Source organism: Lontra canadensis, unplaced genomic scaffold (assembly GCF_010015895.1).
Source record: "Lontra canadensis isolate GAN:19392208 unplaced genomic scaffold, GSC_riverotter_1.0 scaffold1, whole genome shotgun sequence".
Taxonomy (NCBI): domain Eukaryota; kingdom Metazoa; phylum Chordata; class Mammalia; order Carnivora; family Mustelidae; genus Lontra; species Lontra canadensis.
The window spans coordinates 103,652,096-103,675,463 of NW_022630995.1; the positions used below are offsets into that span (position 1 = coordinate 103,652,096).

The window sequence follows — 23,368 nt, forward strand, 5'->3', positions numbered from 1 at the left end:
GGAATTGGAATCTACTAGCAGGAAAATTGCACAATCAAGGAATTACCCCATATGTACAATCCAAAACTGGGGCAAGCTCACAACAGTGTCCTGGAGTTTGGTGAAACCAATCTTCATCCTCTATATAGAAAGCACACATAATTCAATTCTTAGAGGTCGCTTCTATTTGTCACCACCTAGACTTCGAGGATTCAGTCTTAGTGCTTCGTGTAGATTATTTTCCAGCCTTTCATGAATTCTGTGATGGTCCTAGAACTGTGCCCAAGCTTTCTACTCAGAGTTCAAGTTGAGAAGCTCAGAGAGGGTCTTCCTGCTGTCAGAGGGGCCTGTCAGTGATCTGCACACCACCAGGGGAGGACAGCTAATGTGTGCGGTGCTCTGCCCTCCAGCATGTTCCACTTCAGGAAGTCATTTCCTACCCTTAACCAAGTGGTAGAGAAGGGCACCTGGGCTGCTCAGTCGGTTAAGTGTCTGGCTCTTGGTTTCAGCTCAGTCATGAGGGGTCCTGAGGTCGAGCCCTGTGCCGAGCTCCACACTCACAGTGGAATCTGCTTGAGATTCTCCCTCTCCCTCTGCCCTTCCCCTCACTCGCACACCCATGTGTACTCTCTCTCTCTCTCAAATAATCTTTAAAAAAAAAATAAAGTGGTAGGAAAAGACTATAAGAGTCCTTATTATCAAGGCTATAGTCTCAGATTTAATCAATCCCAGCCAGATATCAATGTATTGCAGGCCCTAGCAATCTTCGACTACCCGGAGACCCTGAAAAAAGTGAGAAACCACATGGCCAGATAAAAAATTTATCTAAAAATCACTTAACATCTTGGGCTTACTTACTTAAGAACTATCCTTATCATTACTTTAAATTTAGGCTGATTTTATTAAAGTTACCTAGATCAAATTTTAGATCTCTCTACATGAAAGATTAAAGGACAAAAAAGGCTGAAAGCAAATATTAATTCCCCAAGTAAATTTTTCTTCTATTTTTTACTGAAATATAGTTGACACATGATTTTACATTAATTTCAGGTATACAACATTCCTGAGACAAGTTTTTCTTTTTTCTTTTTTCTTTCATGAAGTCTTTAAAGCACTTGGGATTCTGGGTGGGAATGTTAACTGCACACCAAAATCTGTTGTCTCTTTTTGCATGGTAATAGTTGTGGCTGGAAATGTGACTGTTCAGCTAGACTCTACCCTACAGTTCCTCAGAATTAGGGATGGCCACTTGCTAAAATGCTCACCAGGGGAATGTCAAAACTATTCGTGTGCCTCTTCCAGGTCTGGGCTTAAGGCCCTCCCCATGTGTCCTTCATGTTTGTGTGCTTCTCTCTCTTTCCTGCTGGATAAAACCTAGATGTGAAGGAGACCTAGCTTCTTCCACATGGGTGATGATGAATGGCAGCTAATACTGGTGGTGGTGTGAGAAAGAAGAAGTGTCTTTGTTCTTTGACCTAGTGTATTGCTGGGTTTCTCTAGTAAAACAGGCTGATGGGATGGGGAGGGAGACAAACCCTGAGAGACTCCTAATCTTACAAAACAAACTGAGGAATTGCTGGGCGGCAGGTGGAGAGGGTGGCTGGGTTATGGACACTGGGGAGGGTATGTGCTGTGGTGAGTGCTATGAAATGTATAAGTCTGATGATTCACAGACCTGTACCCCGGGGCAAATAATTCATTATATATTAATAAAAAATATAAAAAAAAAAACAGGCTAAGCTTTACCCTAACAAATATATCTCCAGTAAGGACAAGATCCTCCAAAGAGGAGCCTGGTTTCCCATGAAATCCTCTCCTGCCAGAGCCCTCGGTGCCCGACGAGGACTGAGCAAGCCTCATGAGGGTTGCTAGTGGCATACAGAGCAGGGTCCAACTTCAGCAGAAGGGAAAAAGTGTGTCCAGTAAATAAGAACTCCATGCAGAGTGGAAAGAAATATTTGTCTAAAACATAAAACTGCTAAAGATCGAGAAATAACTGTAATCAATTAAGATAAGTAGCTTAAAAAAAGGGAAAATTGCCCTGATACAGTAAAAAGGAATGAAGTCATTCAAAATTCCAGCATTCTCCCACTGCTGAGTGTGTGACTTTGGATATACAATGAAACTCACTACGGCCTCTGTTTCCCCATCTGTAAAATAGAGGTTTTGATGGGATCAACCTCTGAGAACAGCAGAATTTTGTTGAGCTTGGAGTAGATTAGTTGACTAATAAATGCCCATTCAAAGAACAAATCATAACTCGCTCTGTAAACCTGGATTTTTATATGTACTTAGGCATATATCTATATTAAATAGTCATCATCATAATTTTCAGTTACCTGGAGAATACTAGTAAAATAGTCAGTGTTACACTGAAATGCAGTGTTAATGGCAGTTACAATATTCCATGTGGAAAATCCTTATTCTTAGAACACCACAGGAGTCTAAGCTTCCAAGACAAATATTAAGATTTTTTTATTTCCTTTTTGCCTTTAGGCTTTCCATTAATGTAAGCAAGACCATTGACTTATTAAACTGATAGAATCCATTGAGTACCTGTGACTTTGAATATATATGTGTGTGTACATGTACATATAGCTGTAGATCATTTCCTGATCTGTGAATGTATGGATTTAATATACAGTGGCCCTCACTTTGATTTTAAAAACTCAACTAAAACTACTCTAACTGTAACAGGGTTCTTATCATGATCCTTATTGTAGTTAAAACTTTAACAAGAATCTCTAAACTGTAGGCACTGGACAAATTACCCAATTAAACATAGTCTTCCTCCCAACATCCTCCCCAGGCTTTTTGCAGACACGTGTGTCAAAAGATCATGATTTTAAAAGCCCAATCACAGTCCAAGAGATACCCAGGTGGTGACTGAAATCTGAACTTCTACGGGCTTTGTAAGGCAGTTAAATTCACCGTGAGGAGCTGAGGTAACAGGAACCCTGAGTGATGTCAATGTTAGCTCATAATTTTAAAAATAAAATGTCAAAAAAAACCAAGAATTCTTTGGAAAGGGTGAATCACTGAGTCATATTTGCATTAATTGTAAAAGCAAGTTTTATTTCAAAATTCTGAAACACCAACTAAGCCTTTGGAACTGAAGGATTAGGAAAGACCAGGGAAAGCCCCTCCTGGCCCCCTGCTCCTTGAGCCTCCTCTCACTTTCCCTTCACACAGTTCTGTGCTTTTGAGGAAGGACCTTGAAACAGAAAGGAAGATACTGGGTTGACTAGTGAGAAGATGGGCCTAAGCTCTGCATCTCTCTCCCCAAATGGTGAGGTTTTCAGGAAAATGTTCACACTGTGGAAAGAGAAATAGAAAATATAGCCAGGTAGCAATAAAATAGCTTCTCCTGGGATTGTTTGTGTTTCTCACTTGAGAAGCATAATGTAACTGGCTAAGTTCTAAACATGTGACGAGTTCTACATGAAATGCCTAATGGATTATTTTCTGCACATCTGTGACAATCTTACCACTGACATCAAAAGGCCAGCAAAAAGAGTTCTTAGTGAAGGGAGCACAACCAAGGCCACTTCCTTCCTTATAAGTGGAGGAATTTTCTAGGATCAAATATATTCACATTTTTTTATCACGGTCCGCTGTAAGGAAACATACCCTTTTTGTTCTATTAGATTTCATTAAAAAGAAAAACAAGCTTTTCAAACGCATTGACAATCTGCAGTTCAAAAAACAGAATTTTAGGTGCCATTCAGAGGATGCAGTTGGGAATCAGAGAGATAAGGGTCTATTTCCAAGATTATATTCAGCTATAACAGACACCACTTAGGTATAATTTTAATAACTCAACCTAGATAGCAGTGAAGATGAAATTAGAGGAAAGACAGTGAGTTTTCACCATTTCTCTGTTGAATAATAAATTGATATAGATAAAGCCTATTTATCTAGACAGAGGAATTTTTCAGAGGAAATGTACTGTAAGGTTTACACACGTGTGTACTACATATAACGGGAAACATTCAACTGAGATTATCTTTTGATTTGACAATCCCACTTCCAGAAATCTGTGCTAAAGAATTATATGAGCAAATGTGCAAAAAAAAAAATTAGTACATGGATATGCATTGCTGCAAAAAACTGGAAACAACCTAAATGTCCTTTGATGACAGATTAATTATAATATTGCTACACTCTTACCATACATATTACGTGGCTGTTAAGGAGAATAATTCAGGGAGGGAGACAAACCATAATAGACTCTTAATCTCAAAAACAAACTGAGAGTTGCTGGGGTGTGGGGGAGTAGGGAGAGGGTGGTGGGTTACGGACATTGGGGAGGGTATGCGTTATGGTGAGTGCTGTGGAATGTGTAAGCCTGATGATTCACAGACCTGTACCGCTGGGGCTAATAATACATTATATGTTAATAAAAATAATAAAAAAAGAATAATTCTTATCTATATATAGTGACATGGAGATTATTACTACCTAAGTTATACGTTCCTATGTTTTAATTTTCTAACTCATTTATGTAATTAGAAATACATGTTTTTAGGAAAAAAGAAAAACACTGTGCTGAACTTAAAAGTTTAACTCCAACATCTTTAACAATTAATGACATAGTGAATCACACATGAAGTATGAATGAGTGAGCAGTTTCTAAGCACTACTGGAATCCTCTTCAAATAAATATAACAGAAAAAATTTGACTTTAAAGGGGCTATTTATTTACAACTTTCTTCTGATATGTGAGTTTAGTGATGATGAAAGAAACGTGAATGGTTACTTTTCACAAAATAGCTATTTATTAAAAGTTTTTTTTTAAAAAAATCAGTATTTGTAATCTACTACATTTAGATTCGTATAAACTCATTTTCCATGTTTTCCACACCTCTACCCATTTTCAGCTCCTTAATGCTTTACTTGGGTGCAATGCTACCAATGTGACCAACAGAGAAAATAGCTCCCTCAGAAGTACAAACACATCATGGCTGGAGCTGGTACAGGTCCCTGTCCACGATGGAATGCCAATCCAATAGAGAGGGCAGATACATACACCACCTCCAACTGTTAACTCATGTAAAGCATATTAGCATAGTCATTGGCACACAGTAAACGTTAAGCATTTTGTTAGAGCATAATAAACTCGTTTATGTTAGGTTATGGGAAAAGTAATACAGACAGGAAGTATTTTAGGCATCCTGAGAAGAATCAAGTACTTTTCTTTCCTATCCTACATGTATGGGTACACTGCCACATTCCCTCTTTATCTCTATCCTTATTACTGTTGAATCAAATGTCTCCGTATTTTGTCACTAGGGACATTTGGCAATGTCTGGAGACATTATTAGCTGTTACTGGCATCTAGTGTGTAGAGGTTAGAGATGCTGCTAAAGACCCTGTAACGTACAGGACAACCCTTTACAATGAAGAAATACCTGACCCCAAATGTCAGTAATGCCACGAAAGAGAAACCTGATGAACAAGCATGAGCTAGCCCACTGGAGAATCAGAGATCCTGTGGAGCAGAGAGGTCCTACTGGACACCCCCCTAAACCAAACAGCATCATATAACAGTACTTTGGTTCACATGTATAAAGAACTAAACTTCATCGATTACTACCAATGAATCAGGAAGCACTAGCATGCTTTACACATTTCACTTAATTTTCACAATATTCCTGAGAAATATGGTCCCAGAGGAGAAAACCGAGGTTTACTGACAGCAAGTCATTGGCTGAGGTTGACAGAGTAATGCTAGGCAATCTGACTCTGTAGACTATGGTTCCTTCATCTACCTAAGAGGCAGATGTGATTTTTTTCCCTTGACTTAAAATTTAATTCATTCTAATCCAGCATTTTTGCTCCAGGTCTCCCGCATGTTCAGGTTGGAGCTAGTCCACTCAGAGCATAGCCCAAAAAGCAGAATAGGACTGCAACAATGCACTCAAGTGAGTTCTTCCTGCGATAGTCAAATGTGAAGGTGAAAATACCAGAACAACAATAGCTCCTTTTTATTTTGTTTTGTTTTAAATATCTCCTTTGGGGAGGCCTAGATGGCTCAGTCGGTTAAGCATCTGCCTTCGGCTTAGGTCATGACCCAGGGTCCTGGGATCGAGTCCCATGTCAGGCTCCTTGCTCCATTGGGAACTTGCTTCTCCCTCTGCCTGCCACTCCCCCTGCTTGTGCTCTCTCTCTTTCTCACTCTCTGACAAATAAAATCTTTAAAAATATATATCTCTTTTGTTCAATCACAAAGGATAGAAGAAGAATAAAGAGACTCCCTTTCTAAAGCATGTCCATAGAAAACACTATACTCACTAATGGTAGAATAAAAGAATGTAGATCTTTAAAACTAAGGTATATTGAAATATTCCTTGAAAGCATTCCTTCCTTCATTAATTTAGTCATTCACTGAAAAAAAATATTTAGACTTACTATGTGTCAGTTTCCAAAGACAGCAAAATATACAAGAGTGTATTCCCAGGGCCCACAGTTGTGGTAGATTGAAAGCAATGACCAAACATTCTTTGCAATTCCACCCAAAGGTAAAATCTATTTCTTCTCCAACCCTTGAATCTTAGCAGGCCTGTAACTTGCTCTGACAAATAGAATAAGAGAGAAGTGTGAATTTTAAACGCCGGCTTCAGGGGCACCTGGGTGGCTCAGTGGGTTAAGCCTCTGCCTTCGGCTTAGGTCATGATCTCACGGTCCTGGGATTGAGCCTGCATCAGGCTCTCTGCTCAGCGGGGAGCCTGCTTCCCGCTCCTCTCTGCCTGCCTCGGCGCTCTCTCTGCTGCCTCTGCTCTGCGTACTTGTGATCTCTGTCTGTCAAATAAATAGTCTTTAAAAAAAAAAAAAGCCAGCTTCAAAAGGGGCCTTGCAACAGCAATTCTTGCTCTCTTGGAACATTGCTGCCATGTGAACAAGCATGAGCTAGCCCACTGGAGAATCAGAGATCCTGTGGAGCAGAGAGGTCCTACTGGACACCCCCCTAAACCAAACAGCATCAGATGAGCAACCAAAAGACTTCAAAGATCAGCAGAACCAGCCCAGACCAGATGACCTAGAGAGTCTACCAAATTGAGGGAAATAACAAATGTTTGTGTTTTAATTAGCTTTGTGGTAAATTTTTACACAGCAAAAGCTAACGAATGCAACAGTTTAGTAAGTAGGAAGACATATAGGCAAAAGTAATGCAACATGGTAAGTACCACAGGAAATGGAGGGTGTGTACGGAGTGGTTTAGTTATCTTGGCAATTCAGTAATTATATTTTCTTTGTTAGGGTTCTATTCAGAACCCATTCCCCACCCCCACATTCTGTACTCATTTTTACTGTATTTGTTTATTCAGTTCCTAATAAAACAAAGGAAACAAGTACATTAGCCAAAAATACTGTAATGTAAACAGAAATAAAATTAGTACTGTAAAACCTTCAAAATATAAGTATTAATACATTGTTACTAGCATTAAGCACTGATACCATTAAGAAACAATAATTTTAGTACTTTCAATTCTCTAAAATCTTCATTTCAACTCTCTGAAATCAAATTAATCATTCCTGCAGCAATGGCTCTCTTCTTGACTTCCCAATTTCTGCCAATATATCATTGTCTCAGGTACTCAGGGCCAAAAGTTCTGTCACCTTTTTCTCCTTTCCCTCTCCTTATTTCACACATATTCAGTTAATAACTGATTCCTGCTGATTTCTTCCTTGTATTATTTCGTGTATCTGCCCCCTCTTTCCATTCTCACTGTTGTATCCTAGTTGAACTTTCACTGCCTCACTTCTGAATGATAGTAGTAGCCTCCCTACTATTCTCCTTTATAAGGTCAAAAGCCCATCAACCACTCAGCTTATTATATTATTACATTAAATCATATTATAAACATCATCTGTTCCTATGTCCTAACCAAAACGCTTTATTATGGACAGACTGATCGATCATTCAAAAATGCCTTGTTCATTTCCACCTTGTGTTTTGTTCATGGTAGCCCTACATCCTGAAATGCCATCTTTCTTACTTATGTATTACCGACTCTTCAAGCCTCTACTCAAATCTGACCTCTGCCCAGAAACCCGGTATTTCCTCTGTAACCTACAGCTATGCAGTCCACGCAAGGGCTCTAACACTTAGGTGTACTGGTGACCTTACACCTGACAACATACTGGTCTACTACAATTTAACTTTATATATTTACCATCTTCTTAATGGATATAAATGCCTGAAAAGTAGATACAAGAGCTTCGCTTCTTTGTATCACCAAATTAATAAATACTAAGTACTTTTAAAAAATGGTATTATATTAATAGTAGGAAACACTGCAATTTCAGATTTGTCAAAATGTGGACTCTTGGCTTTAGTCATGACAGCGTAATGATTATTGAATGTGCCCAACACAATTGTAAAACTAAACAAAATAATTGAAGACTAATGGAAGACACTGGGCATGGAAACACTTGAGGTGAGCTCTAAAATCACTTTTTGACTATGTTCCAAACCATGACACAAGGAAGTAGAGTCCAAACAGAGAACACCAGTCTCACTGGGCAGGGTACCAGAAATGAGGAATTTACATAGACAAAAACGTTCAGAAATCTGCATGGGGTCACCTCTGGTAATGAATACATTCTAAGCTGTGCTAGTGCAGGACAAGATTCCGTAAAGCCTACTAGAAAAACAGTTGTCAGGGATCTAAGAACTGAATGGAAATTCCAGAAGTTTTGGGAACCTATGACAAACACTGACGTTCCAATCATCCAGGATGAAGAGACATTACTGAACAATTTGAGCAATCAGCTCTGACACGGGAAAGATCATGATCCTGGAATAAGGGGCATACCCTAGAATAAAGTCTACTCTAAGCCCAACTTTATAAAACCAGGTGATTCACCAGTAAATTTATTGCCTATTACAACCAAACTCAACATTGTTTAAAGGAAGACAAATATACATATCTCTACAACGTAGTACCCACAGAGTACAACAAAAAGGACAAAACATGCAAAGAAGTAGGAGAATATGACTCAAAAGAAAATAATGACACAAATTATGGAATTAGCAACCAATGACTTTAAAACTGTTCATAGCAATATGTCCAAGAAAATAAAGGAAAAAATGAACATACTAAATAGATAGGGAATCTTGGAAGAGAAATGGAAATAAAAAAGAAAAAGAACCAATGGAAAATTCTAAATCAAAATGGGATTTTATTAGATGACCTGATCAGCATATTGAACACTATAGAAGAAAGGATCAATAAACTTGAATATTAGTCAATAAAATCTATCTAAACTGAAGCACAGAGATAAAAGGCAGAAGGAAATTAGGACACCTTTCATGACCTATGAGATGATATCATGTGGTCTTATATGTGTAATTTAGAGCCCTAGAGAGAGAGAGAAGAAAAATATTTGAAGAAATAATGGCCAAGAATTTTCCAAATTTGGTTTAAAAAAAAAAAATCAACCCATAGATCCAAGAATCTCAAAGATGCCATGTTGGATGAAGACAAAACCATGCTAAGTCACATCACAACAAAAACTGATAAAAATTAATGCTCTAGAAAACAATCCTAAAAACACCCAGGGACAAGCATGGATAATGATAAGTATGATGGCTGACTTATCAGAAACAATGATGACAATACTGAAAGAAAAAAAAAAAGATTAGTGTACAGTTCTATACACAGCAAAATAACCTTTAAAAATTAAGGTGAAATTGGTATTATTTTTCAAATAAGCAACAGCTGAGAGAATTCATCCTCTGCAGGTCTGCAGCCTGTTAAAGAGAGTTCTTCATGATGAAGGGAAATTATACTGGACAGCAATTTGGATGTACATGGAAGAAAGAAAAAGGCCAAAGATGATGAAAATGGGGGTAAGTATAAGACCTTTTTTCTTGTGTGCTATTAAAAAATATGATCTATTTTGGGGTTTATAACATATGCAGAAGTAAAATGTGGAACAAAAATAGCACAGAGGAAGGGAAAAGGGTAAGTGGAAGTATACCACTGTCAAGTTCTTACATTATATATGAAATATTATAGTATTTATTTGTGGTAGACTCAAGGGTGCATATTGTAATCCCTAAAATAAACAGTTTAAAATATAGCCAATGAAGGAGAGGAAATGGAATTTTAAAAAATTAACTTATTCAAAAGATGGCAGGAAAGGAGGAAAAAACCAGTAAAGAACAGATGGCACAAGTAGATAATAATTACCAAAATGGTACCTTAAGCCCAACCATATCAATAATTATATTCAATGAAAATGGACTAAACAGACCAAAAGAAAGTAGAGATGGTCAGACTGGACAAAAAAAGCAAGACCTGGGGCACCTGGGTGGCTCAGTGGGTTAAAGCCTCTGCCTTCAGCTCAGGTCATGATCCCAGGGTCCTGGGATAGAGCCCTGCCTTGGGCTCTCTGCTCAGTGGGGAGCCTGCTTCCTCCTCTCTCTCTGCCTGTTTCTTTGCCTACTTGTGATCTCTGTCTGTCAAATAAATGAATAAAATCTAAAAAAAAAAAAAAAAAGCAGGACCCAAGTATATGCTTTTCGTAAAAATTATGCTTTAATATTAAGACTCAAATAGTTTAGTATCAGGATGGAAAGTTATGACAGTTACACCATGGAAATACTAGATATAAAAAGCAGGTTATATTAAAATATCAGATACAGTAGACCTCAAGAGAGGAAATATTACCAGTGGCAAAAAGAAACATTTCTTAAGAATAAAAGGGCCAATTCATCACAGAGAAATGATGATCTTAATGCGTATGCACATATTAACAGAGCTTCAAAATACAAGAAGCTAAAGTGGCAGGAAGAAACAAAAATATATACAATTATAGTTAACATTTTTAACACTCCTCTCTCAGTAACTGATGAAAGCAAATCAATAGAACATCAGTAAAGATATAGAAAATGTAGGAACATCATCATTAATAAAACTAAGTATGTATAGAACACACCAATGACTGGCAGACACATTCTTTTCAAGTGCACATGGAACATTCACCAAGACGGACCATATGTTAGACCATAAAACAAGTCTCAATAAATTTCAAAGAAGTGAAAGCATACAGATATGTTATCTAAACACAATAAAATTAAATTAGAATCAATAACAGAAAGATTCCTAGAAGATCCTCAACTACATATAATTAAGTAAAGATATTAATCTGGGAGGGGGGAGAAGTACCTCTTAGAATCAATAGAACATAGTAAATATAACTTCTTTTCCCTTTGTGAGAGAAGCATATAAATTCTTGCTGTATCATGTCCACTGTACCCATGGAGGACAGGATTTTCTTAGATCAGAATGCATTCTAATGTGTTCCCTAAGTACGAATCTTCGCCTATGCTTGTCTTCTTAATCATAAATGAATGATTTATAGGGTAAAAAAGATATTCTGGACATTTTCTATCATATTATAATTAAGTGTCATGTATACTAAATGGCAGATTCCACTCTGAGTAAAATTTATTTTTATTAATAGTATAGTTGGATGAAATACAGTGAATCTAAATTTGTATAGCTAGAGAAGTTTTCTAAAAATTACAATAAATTAGATAAAAACTTTACATGTTATAACTGAAGTGACTCAGGAGACACTGTTGCCTTCCATTTCCACATAAAAACCAATTCAATACATTAAGTTTGAGGTCTTTCAGTCAGGTGGCATTGGAAAGGGATTTGATTTACTATAAATTTATTCTCTAAAAATAGAGTATGATGGTGGGGGGAGGGGATAAAGGATGAATAGGTGGAACACAGGACTTTTAGGTCCATGAATATACTCTTGTAGGATTCCATAATGATGGATACATGTCATTGTACATTTGTCCAAACTCAAAGAATGCACAATACCAAGAATGAACCATACACAAACTAAGGTCTTTGGGTGCTTACCATGTGTCAGTGTAGGATCACCAACTGTAACAAATGTACCACCCTGATGGGAGATGCTGATAACGGGAGAAGATGCATAGAGAGGGGCAAGGGTGTAGGGGAAATCTTTGTACCATATTAATTTTGTGGTGAATCTTAAACTGTTCTAAAAAAAAATGAAGACTTAATTAAAAAGGAGTACAACCAAATTTTAATTTCATGTCTGGCCTTTGTCTTGAGCACCATTTTGGAGTATTTATATTTTCAGACTGAAGAGGAAGGAGACCTCAAGAATTATGAATTGGAGATTAGCATTATTGTGATCAGATAGGGAGAAAACAAGTTCTCTTAAATTTGAGTATGACAACTTCAGTTTGGATTTTCATTTTTATTTATCTTCACATATCTATAAAAGTATATCCTTTATGTTTTAAATGAAAAGGATTAATCATGTCAACCATTAATACTTGCTTGATTCTATGGATATGGTGACAATCGCTCTGGAGGGAGAAGAAGGTTTCCTTGAAGAAATAAGGACAACAGTGACCTTCCAATTACACAAACACACAAATGATGATTTGCAAGCATCAAAATCAGGTCTTATACAGGGAACTTTCAGTCCTTAAATCTAGTTATGAAGGCATTTCCACATTGACCATAGATAAATCCTTCAATTTATGCAGATGTCAATGTAAAAAGGAAGAAAAAAGTGAACTAGATTCTCTTCCATTTCTTTTTTTTTAAAGATTTTATTTATTTATTTGACAGCCAGAGATCACAAGCAGGCAGAGAGGCAGGCAGAGAGAGAGAGAGAGGAGGAAGCAGGCTCCCTGCAGAGTAGAGAGCCCGATGCGGGACTCGATCCCAGGATCCTGAGATCATGACCATGACCTGACCCAAAGGCAGAGGCTTAACCCACTGAGCCACCCAGGCGCCCTTTCTCTTTCATTTCTGATAAGGTCTGATGTGAATTCTTCTTTCTCCCATGTCTCTTTATCAGTGACCTTGACTGCTGGACAATAAGCAAAATATTTACTCAAACTCATAAATGACAGATTCATATGAAAATTTGAATTGTTTTCTACCTTTACAAACATATTTTGTTTAGTGATCAAAGTCTCAAATGAACTGACCTTAGAGCTTTTAACCATAGCACAGTTCCTACTTGTGGGAAGCTCATTATTAGTACCTTGGAGTAATGAAATCATTCAGTCAATTTTCAATTGTATGTGGATGAATTTATATGTGGACTCATGGAATCAACATGCATATAATCCAAAAGTCAGTAGTGAAACCCATTTTTTGAAAAGAATTTATTATTTATTTGAGAGAGACAGAGATAGAGACAGAGAGCACAACCAGGGAAGAGAGGGAGGGGCAGGCTCCCTATCAAGCAGGGAGCCCGACATGGGGCTTGATCCCAGGACTCTGGGATCATGACCTAAGCAGAAGGCAGACGCTTAAGCAACTGAGCCACCTAGGCGCCCCACTAGTGAAACCTTTTAAATGAGAGTGAAGGGTAGAGGTCCTGACCACGAAGGGGCAGAAATAAGGCTTTTGGGGAGCTGCTAATGTTCTTTCTAGAGCACCACCTAAGTTAAGTGTATTCACTTTGAGGTAAATCACTAAAGCTATACTTTTATGATTAATGCAATCTCTTAGCTATGTAATTCTTCAATCTTAAAAAGGCTAATGTAAAGAGAAAAATTTTAAAACTGATAATATTAAATGATCTAAGCTCCATGAAATTATTGATTTCTGCCTTGTTCAGTATTACCAGTTCCTAGAACCTGACACTGGAAAGGACCCAATGTATATTCAAATGAATTAATGGTTAAAAAAAAAAAATCATACTATGCAAAGGTAGAAGAGCTTCTATAAAAAAGCAAAGATTCCCCTACCCCACCTCTCCTCATCTTCAATCCTGCTTTTCAGAGTGACTTTTTACCACTCCTAACTTTCTCTTTTTTGGTTTTCATGGGGATTCTTTCCATATTTCCAAACAACATGTTTATATCTTTTTTCTTAATTTGTCAATTTTAGACATTATGTTCTTGTTCTGACACATGAGGACTGAGCTTACATTACTACCACTTCCCTTTTTTCCTCCTCCAACTATATAATTAATGAGAGCTTGAACACAGTTACAGTTAAAACAATGAATTTTATATTCAATTTCTGTATCAAGTGTGTCTTCAGTTTCTTTGGAAAAATGTGAATTTAAGTTTACAGTAGAGATTAATAACAAAAAGGTGCAACCCCAGAAACACCTGATGTCAGAATGAAACTAGACTAAGACCATAAATGATAACTCAAAATCCAAAAATGGACATAATGACAGTCAAGAATTATCTTTGTACCTGCTCACATGTGCATTTTCCTTAGAGTGACTTTGCTCAATAGAGCAAGAAAATCTGAACTCTTCCAAATAATACGATTATATCAAAGAAACAAAGAATTTTAGAAGTAGATGGTCATTTAGTTTAACCCTCTCATTTTTATACATAGGAAAAATGAAATGCAGAGAAGTTAGCTTGCCCAGAGCTAGTCAGTATCTGCTGACATTCTGCTTAGTTATTTACTTACTCATTTAGCAAACTTACCAGGTGCTATGCAAAGAAAAAGTAAGATAAAATACCCACCCTCAAGATATTTTCTTTCTAGAAAACATAATATGTCAAGAGAAGACGGATTGCAAGCACATAACTTCAGGATGAGGTCAGGGAGAAGGGACAGAGGAGAAAGAGAGAGAGATGATGATGCCCCAACCATCTCCAGAGGTTGAGAAGTTGGCTAGGAAGGAAAGGACATACCTCACAGAGGGAGCACGTATGCAGAGGCATTCAAAGCAAGAAAATACAGAGAATAAGGAACTGAAAATTGATGTGGATGATCTGAGAAATAGGGGATGGGCGAGGAGCAAGGGTGGGAAGTGAGTTGTGCAGGAATCAGCTTGTGAAGACAACAGAGATTGATATCAGAAATATAAAGACTGTGACAGGATCAGACTTGCGCTTTAGAAAGCTGACCTTTATACTGGAATGAAAGATGGAATAGAAGGAGATAATGAATCAGGAGACAATGCGAAAATGAAAGCTAGAATTTCAATGAGGAAGGGATGGATTTGGGAGGTGAGGAGGAGGCTGAGTTAATAGAACTTGGTGATCGGAGGAGATAAATTAGTACAAATGAAGAATGGTCTCCTAGATTTCTGGCATGGGGAACCTACCAAATGGATCATAGTGGGCTAACAACTGCACTCCTTAATGTGCATGGGGGGGCCGGGGAGGGACTGCCAGTTGGTCAATGAGCATGACCATAAATTTGATACTGGCATACTGATGGGGATATCTATGTGAAGATACCTAAGTGGCTCAGCAATAAAATTACTGTTTTTTTGTGGCTTACCTTGAATGACTGGATTCCTTCAGTTTAACACATGTTTAGTAAATATAGCACAACCGTCCCCCGAATCATCCGTCTATTTCAACACAAGATTGAACTACCTTCATAAACAACTTGGACTAATTCCTATTTGGTTTTAAAGCAGACTTTCTAAGAGAAATGGGATACTTTCCCTGACTATCATTAAAAAGAACTTGAGGGTAAATGACTGCTAAGGTAATGTTTTAAAATAGGGCACCGGGGTGCTCAGTTGATTAAACGTTTGCCTTCAGCTCCGGTCACCATTCCAGGACCCTGGGACCCTGCATCGGGCTCCCTGCTCAGTGGGGAGTCTGCTTCTCCTCCCTCTCGCCCTGCTTGTGTTTTCTGTCTCTCAAATAAATAAATAAAATCTTAAAATAAAATAGTCGGGAAATATTAAAATGTTCTAAGGTGTGCTTGTTAAATTTAGTTAAGTGCTTAAAATGGGAAATTGGGTAAAGACATGGAGAGAAACCATAAAGATACTTTATCAATTGAATGCTATGTTATGTCATGAGAGCAAGGAAATACATTTAATTGTCAAATACCATGCTTTTGATTTTAATTTCCCAAGTGTACTGAGGTTTGCTGAATCACAACTGACTTTAAAATGTTTTCAGAATGAGGGGGAAATAACTATTGTTTTTAATTAATCAAAAATAGGATAATCCACAGTGAAATGCCAATAAAGAAAGTTCTTTTCAATCTCTTTTTGTCATGACCCTCCCATTCTTATCCATGATACACAGAATTTATCCTTTTCTCTGGAATTCTGATTCACTTTCTTGGTTATTTTTCTTATTCATATTTAAGTCAGTAAGAAAGTTCAAGATCTAATTTTATAGAGGACACTCCCACTAAATCCTTACTTATGCTTTCCTTATCCTTGATTTTGACCAAATTTTTAAGACTCATAGATTTAAAATACACACACACACACACACACACACACACACAAAACTTATATACCTTACTATATGTTAACCACGTAATAAATGAATGAATTAAATAAATATTTTACGGGATTAGCTATGTTTTTGGTTCATTTTAATCCATCCCCAACAAAATATTTTCCCAGGCTTCCTGGCTGGCTTGAACTGAGCAGTGTGGATACTTTTTATAAAATAATCTTTTCTGGGCACCTGGATGGCTCAGTTGGTTAAGCACCTGACTCTTGATTTCGACTCAGGTCATGATCTCAGGGTTCTGAGATCCAGCTCCCGTGCTGGGCATGGAGCTTACTTAAGATTCTCTCTCCATCTCTCTTTGCCCCACTGCCCCCCACTCCTTCTATTAAAAACATAATAATAATAATCTTTCTACTGCCTAAATTTTACATTCTCTTTTAATTTTATATAAGCTAATGGTTTTGTGTACTCCCTTAAGTACTTTCCTGAATATCCAACAAAACTAAAAACATCAAGTTTAATTTAATTTTTATTCTTTACCTTCTTCATGTTTCTTCCTACTTTAAATTTCTTCTGTATAAACAGCCATTCATACTCCTTCCATCCTTCTCTATCAACTTTATTTTAGCTTTGTAAGTCATAAAGGTGCTTGTATTATTTAGAGAGCATTATACAAAATGCTATAAATTGTAAGAGGTTCTTTTCCTTTGACCTCACCACCATACCTAACCCCTGTTTAAAAGAAAAAAAACACTAAAGTTTTAAAAACCAAGTCTTAATGATCAAACACCAATAAATGCTTAAATCCTAAAAAATAAACCTGTATCTAAGACCTAGTAGACAAAGAAGTTCTTCAAGTCTCAATAAAACGTGAGGAATTCATGTTAAAACGCTCAAAGAAATAGTCATTCTCTCCATTCCTAAAATTCTTGCTAGAAGGCATATTTTCTAAGACAATCAAGTAACTTATCCTCACTATGTGAATGAATTGCAGGCGTGGGCACAGAACCAATAAACAGGTAGACTGATTAGAGAGTCTGTCATCACCTTTAATTTTTCTTCTTTCATGCTTGATATGTGTTAGAACTGATTTGTGGAGATAAAAACTGACTTCGGGAGGGAGAGGTACGTCCTGACATTGAAACAGTGTAGTATGTTCCGTCTGAATTGCATAATAAACAATAATAACAAATAATTTTTTTAAATGACTGCTATTTTGACAAAATTCATTATAGCAATTGAATTTTTTTAATGTTAAATGCTTTCTATAGAAGTGTGCTTTACTTTACCCAGGTTTGGTATTTTTTGCTGTTGTTCAAGTTTAGAAAAAAAGAAAATCTCATCAACAAATACTCATATGTAAAAAGCCTGAAAACTAAGAAAAACCCATAGCTTTATTTTCCAGTATGGAATGTATGAACTGTCCATAGAATTTAGACTAATACAGTAAAGATAAGGCTAACATTATAGTTTTGTGGTTTTGTTTATGCTTCTCTTCCTGCCTGGAAGCTGCAGACTGAGTGGATTATGTAATGGACAACAGCAGAATTTATCCTTCTCTGAGACTTCTCACAGGGAAGCTAGCAAAGTACGTGGATTATATTTTATTATTTTAACTAACAAACACTGCTGTGAGTACTTTTCAACAGTGACAGCTCTACAGTGTACCTGTCCTATAAGTAAACATTTAGTTTCTTCCGCAATTTGTTGGCAACAAAAATGATTACATATAGAAATATTTCTAAACAATTTTTAAAATTTCATTTTTAAAACCTGAATGTGTCTTTGTAAGTGATTCAAAGAGAGATCAGTGTCAGAACCAGAATTAAGTGGGGAGCAAAGCATCAGCAATTTCCGATAAAATGGTTCTAACTCTACTTGGGGTCCGGACACCAGGCCTGGGAGTTTGGCATTGTGTTCTCTTCTAGTCTGGATGGAAGATTTTGTAAAGTATGTCCACATAGAATAATACATGGTTTGATTCAGAGTTTCAAGGACAGTTTTCCAAAAATGTTCCAAGTGAAAATAATCAATAAAACCCTGACATGAGTAGGTCCTGGGTATTGCAAAATCATTAAAGTATGAAAAGCAGAAAATACAGTACCCCTTACTAAGTGTCTGCTTGTTCCTGAGATTTTCCAGCTAGTAGCTTTTCCCCTTCAGGTTTTTGTAGGTGGTAAGTATTTAATTCTGGATGGCTTAACATATTTTGGTTTTACTTTTTAATTGATTAATTTAGATAGGCTTTAACAAACTTCAGATTACAAAGCAGTGCCTGTAGCACTGTTTCCTCTTTTGGAGACACTAATATTGAAATTACAGTTTAATGGAGTGCAGATAAATTCTAGAGAGGCAAAAAGTTACATTTTTTACTTGCATAAGCACCTTTTATCATTTCAATTACTTTATTACGTTCCTTCATAAGTGCCTCTAAAACTTGGAAACTAAAAACCATTTTTTTTCCAGTTCATAAACTCATCTTTCAAAAGGAAATGCTTTCCTTTTGAAAGTCACTGGGTACTTTTTAATAAATTCCTTGTTCTAGTAAACTTCATGTGCTCTTTAGATAAGAATATAATATCTAGGAAGCAAGAACTAGTTTTTGGTTTCTTTCTTCCCAGAGGCAAGGCAAAAGAGTGTAATTTTTTTTTCCTTGCAGAAAACAGCTGCCCTATTTTTGAACAAACACAACAAAAGAAAACTTGTGCCATTCCTTCACTCAAAAAATAGTTATTCATGACCTACTATGTACCAATAAGCACAGTGCTGAACTGCCTTTGTCAGTATAAATTTGGTATAATTTCTTTTTAGCTGTAACTACAAGACTGCATTCTTTTAGATAGCTCTTTTCCTCTCCTTTCCACTATTTTTAAAAAGAATTAGGCTCTTAAAGGATAAGCCATATAGAATCTTTGTATTCTTTAAAGCTCCGTCAGAATCTTTTTTCACCATTTGAAGAAAATAAGTCTATAAATTTATTAATATCTATTGAAAATATGGGTCAGAATAAAAGCTGGTTATAAGATTTAGGCCTAATGGTGAAATATAAATAAAAAGTAATAAGCCACTTTGTATTGGGGAATTAAGCCTCTACTTCATTATTCTAATTTCAAAATAGGCAACAAATTAAAGCAGATGAAACCTGTACTACTGAAAATTAAATCTATTAGTTACTATAGGAAAATGAGAGATTTGATAATTGGTTTCTTTTTAAATTTTAAAATATAATATTTTTATGACGAATACTCTAAATATTTTCATTCATAATCTACTCTTGAGGGTTCTGTGATCTTTAGCAAATGACATCTTATTTTATGTAAAACTGTCAGGCTTTAAATTATTTGTAGAGAAGCAATAAATTATGACTTCACATCTTGTTTTCTAAACTATTAGTTGATTTTCAAGGGTAAGTCTATCAACCTCACCCGAAATATGAAAGACAGCACATTAATTTGCACCCAGGAATACCCTCTCTAATACAACAGAGACCAAAGGTACAAAGCAAGTTTATCATCATGAAAAGAATGCTATTTTTTTCCAACAGTGAGGCACTAGATACTCATTAATGAAATATTACAAAGATAAGCATCTCAGTTATGTTACTCTACTAACTATACCAGATTAAGTGGTTTCAAACATTAATCTTTATTGTTTAAAAAAAAAAAAGGTCAAGGAGCCAAACTAACTTGTAGGACTGTGCCACAAGTCCAAACATTCCTTCCTAAGGCTGAATGCTTCTAGTTCTTGAAAATCCTTAAGGTCTCCTAAGAAGTGACAGGGTCAACTCATAGGGGCAAACATGCTTCTCACGGTTTACCTGCTCACCTAAGAACATTACAGGGGAGTTCATATTTGTGGGAGGTGCAAGAGTGCAAATGAGAATTAATTCCCAGAAAGCAGCACAAATTGCTTCAATGTGGTTTACTGGTCACCAAGAAACAGTTGTCAATTAACTCTAATCACACATAAATGCTGATGTAAGAGTAGAACATTTAGAAGTGTCCTCCTACAACAATAAAATTCTTTTCTTCCTTCTCTTCCTTATTCTGTTCTTACAATATGCAACAATCTTACCACCTTACATGATTCACAGGATAAACAGAAAACAATAAAACAATCCCCCTGCTAATTTGCATAGCCATTGATTCTTATGCATCCCTTCTTGCTACTGTGATTCCCATTCAATCTGTAGACTAGAAGAGTGTAACCTGAGTATTTACTCTATTGGTTAAACTATTCTGCATTTCCAGATACACTTTCTATTGCAATCTCTATGCTCAGAAGAGCACATTTACTAAGAAGTTCTGAAGAAGGGAAAGATGATATTTTCACTTTATTAAAAAGCCATATGGAAACTCATATTTTTTAACTATTTTAAAATGTCAATACTGTTCTTACTTTTCCCAAGTTCAAATTAATTGAAGGTTATGAAGTAACCACTTCCCCCCAAAAGCCAGAACTTTCACCTCTTCTGAACAGGGGAATACCTCTCATAAATTAGGTTAAAAAAAAAAAAAAAAAAAGATCTTACTGATTGAATGAGAGTCCAAGATTCCTGCAGCCGCCAAGTCTTTATCTAGACCTTCTATCTACCACAATGAGCAATCCCTGAAAGTGAAGGTAACTTACTTCATCAATTATCTGGAAGTCTGAAAGCAGTAGTAAAAACCTGCCTAAATATTAGTTTCTTACACTAGCTTCAGTTTGTTCCAAGGAACATGACAAGAGAAATAGGAGGGATATGATCACTGTATCTAACATCCTAGCTATTTCAGTCTAAGCTTTTACCAATGGTAACTCCCAACAGCAACTCGGTCATCACAGAAGAACTTGTTTAAGAGGGAGGAGTAAGAAGGAAGTGCAAAGATCAAAGTAGTGCTTACAAAGGGGAACAACTATTTTTGTATGTATACTCTAGTATTTACTAACTGGGTTTGAGAAACAGGGTGTTTATTCATTCAGCCCATCTGAATGCCAGCTGTAGAATTTAAGATTAAATTGAAATTTGAAAACAAAGATTATAGATTTTCAAACCCTAATTGTCAAACGCACCAACACCTAACTGGATTATAACATTTCCTTCAAAAAGTGTTTCAGTTAGGTTAGAGGTGATTTACTATTCACAGCAAGCAGTATTTCAATGCCAGCATTCAATCTACACATAATGAGCCTTCCTTTGTGTTCACATTTGTCCAGTAGGCTGTGGCCCAGGAAGACATTTTATCTAAACAAGCTCCACAGGGCACTGAGGAGTTGCAGGTATATCACTATGGATGAATAATTTCAGGAGATTTCACGTTTCCATTTATGATATATATTCGACTCCCCTTAGCAACTTAATTACATGACAAATGTAAAATGCTACAGGAAACAAATCTTTGTATTTCCTGTCTTCCCAAGCTCATAAGCTCAAAAAATACATTGCTTTATTTACATTTCCTTAGTGCATCAAACAGTAAGAGGCTTCATCTCTAGAAAGCACAGTATTAAAATTAGGAAAACAACATACTCCAGCTAAGAACTTTATTCCAATCAAGAGTCTGTTTTAGTTTTAACAAACACTGCAATTTAAACTACTCAAGAATATTCTATTGAGATGTTATGCTAGAAAAATAAGCACTGGACATCTTGATCCCAAGCTTCAGTGTTTACCAAAGATCAGCAGTTTACAGAACATTTGTATGACAGAGTTATTAAATGTTGTAGTAATACTATAGTCATTTTCCCAGATTATGGGTCTTATAACAAAATCTTTAAGTTAAATACAGTTATTTAATAAGCTGCAATGCTGAAAAACCCTACTTAACAAAGTCCATGGAAAGGTCTTAAATCTTGATAATCAAGTACTGTATCATCAAGTCTCATTTAGGTTTCAGTACCGACCAATAAATCAGGGCAAACATCTCCATTGGTATCTATTCTTAAAGACCATAAGAAAACTTGTATTTAGGATAGGCTTTGTTTATATCATTATTTTTATTTTGGAGGTCACGCATGATACATGGTGCTGTTGTCCGACTGTTTTACATAATCAGTGTCTGAAAAGTGCTCTAAGTAGATAATTTCTGTTCTCAAATGCCAGGCCCTGTAGGTTCATTACCAGGGCCTCCTTGTTTTTTGTGAAAACGAAGATACGGATTCTGTAGTAGGTGAATACATTATGTCCTGGTGTGTTTGTGTGTGTGAGTGTGTGTGTGTGTGTGTGTGTGTGTGTGTATCAGAGAGACAGACAGACAGACATAAGTGGGGGGCTTCTTTTTGAAGTAGGAGATGAAGGAATGAAGCTCTTCTACTCAAATTTTGGGGAGCTGGGGAGGGCTTTCCCAGTCAAGAGGACTGACATACACTTCTGCTTTCATTTCATGGAACGCCCTTAGGTGAAATCTGGTTCAGCACTGCACCAACCACCTTTCCCTCTCCGAAGCGCACCTCAACCCTCAAGCCACCCGCCAGGAGGGGTGGGGGTTGGGGGTGAACATTAAAAAAAAAAAAAAAAAAGTTTGCGAGAGTTCCCCCATGGGTCCCGGTTCCCGCCCGGCGCTGGGACGCGAGGAGAAAGGACAGCCCGGGCAGCCGCGGCCCTCTGGCCAAGCGGCCCCTGCGAAGTCCAGATGTGCCTTCTGCCCCTCTCTCCATGCCCATGTGCCTCTCAACTCCTGTCAACCTGGTCCTCCGTCCGGAATAGCCCAGCGGTTAGCGCAGGAATGAGGAAGTCCGAGCAGGGCTAGAGGGGGTGCGGGGCGGGTAGGCGGCGGGGCTCGGGCTACACGTCCCCGGCGTGGCCCCCACTTGCCCGAGTTCGGCTTACCCTGGTGACGAGTCCGCGCTCGGCCTCCCTGCGCCTATGGGCTCCCCTCCGGGCGGCGCGGGCCTGCGGGCCGGAGAAGGAAGAAGAAGCAGCGGCCGGCCGGGGCCGGAGCGGGGCCGGTGCGGGTCGGGTCGGGTCCGGGCTAGCGGGCGCGCGTTCTCGCCGGGCCGGGCCGGGCCAGTCAGCGCCGCGCCATGTCCGCAGCGCGGGCGGAGGGAAGCGCAGGACGCGCGGTGGCCGGGCCGCGGCTGTGCCGCCTTCCCGGCCGCGGCGGCTCCGGCCTGGGCTGCGCTGGGCTCTCCGAGCGGGGCCGGCGGCGGGGCGCAGGCCGAGGGCGGCGGCGGCCGGCGGCTAGAGGCCCGATCGACGGGAAGGGCAGG

General features: G+C 37.7%; 1 protein-coding gene across 4 annotated transcripts in view; it reads right to left on the reverse strand.

The window, feature by feature from the left end:
• NFKB1 (nuclear factor kappa B subunit 1) overlaps nucleotides 1-23,116 on the reverse strand; it is a 117,219-nt gene extending 94,103 nt beyond the window's left edge. The window contains exon 1 of one of the 4 annotated variants that reach the window (XM_032860872.1): nucleotides 22,989-23,116. The gene's annotated coding sequence lies outside the window, so the exon portion shown is untranslated. The remainder of the gene's footprint in view (nucleotides 1-22,988) is intronic. The other 3 variants (XM_032860854.1, XM_032860866.1, XM_032860860.1) reach the window with 3 other exon arrangements.
• Nucleotides 23,117-23,368: the final 252 nt, after the last annotated feature.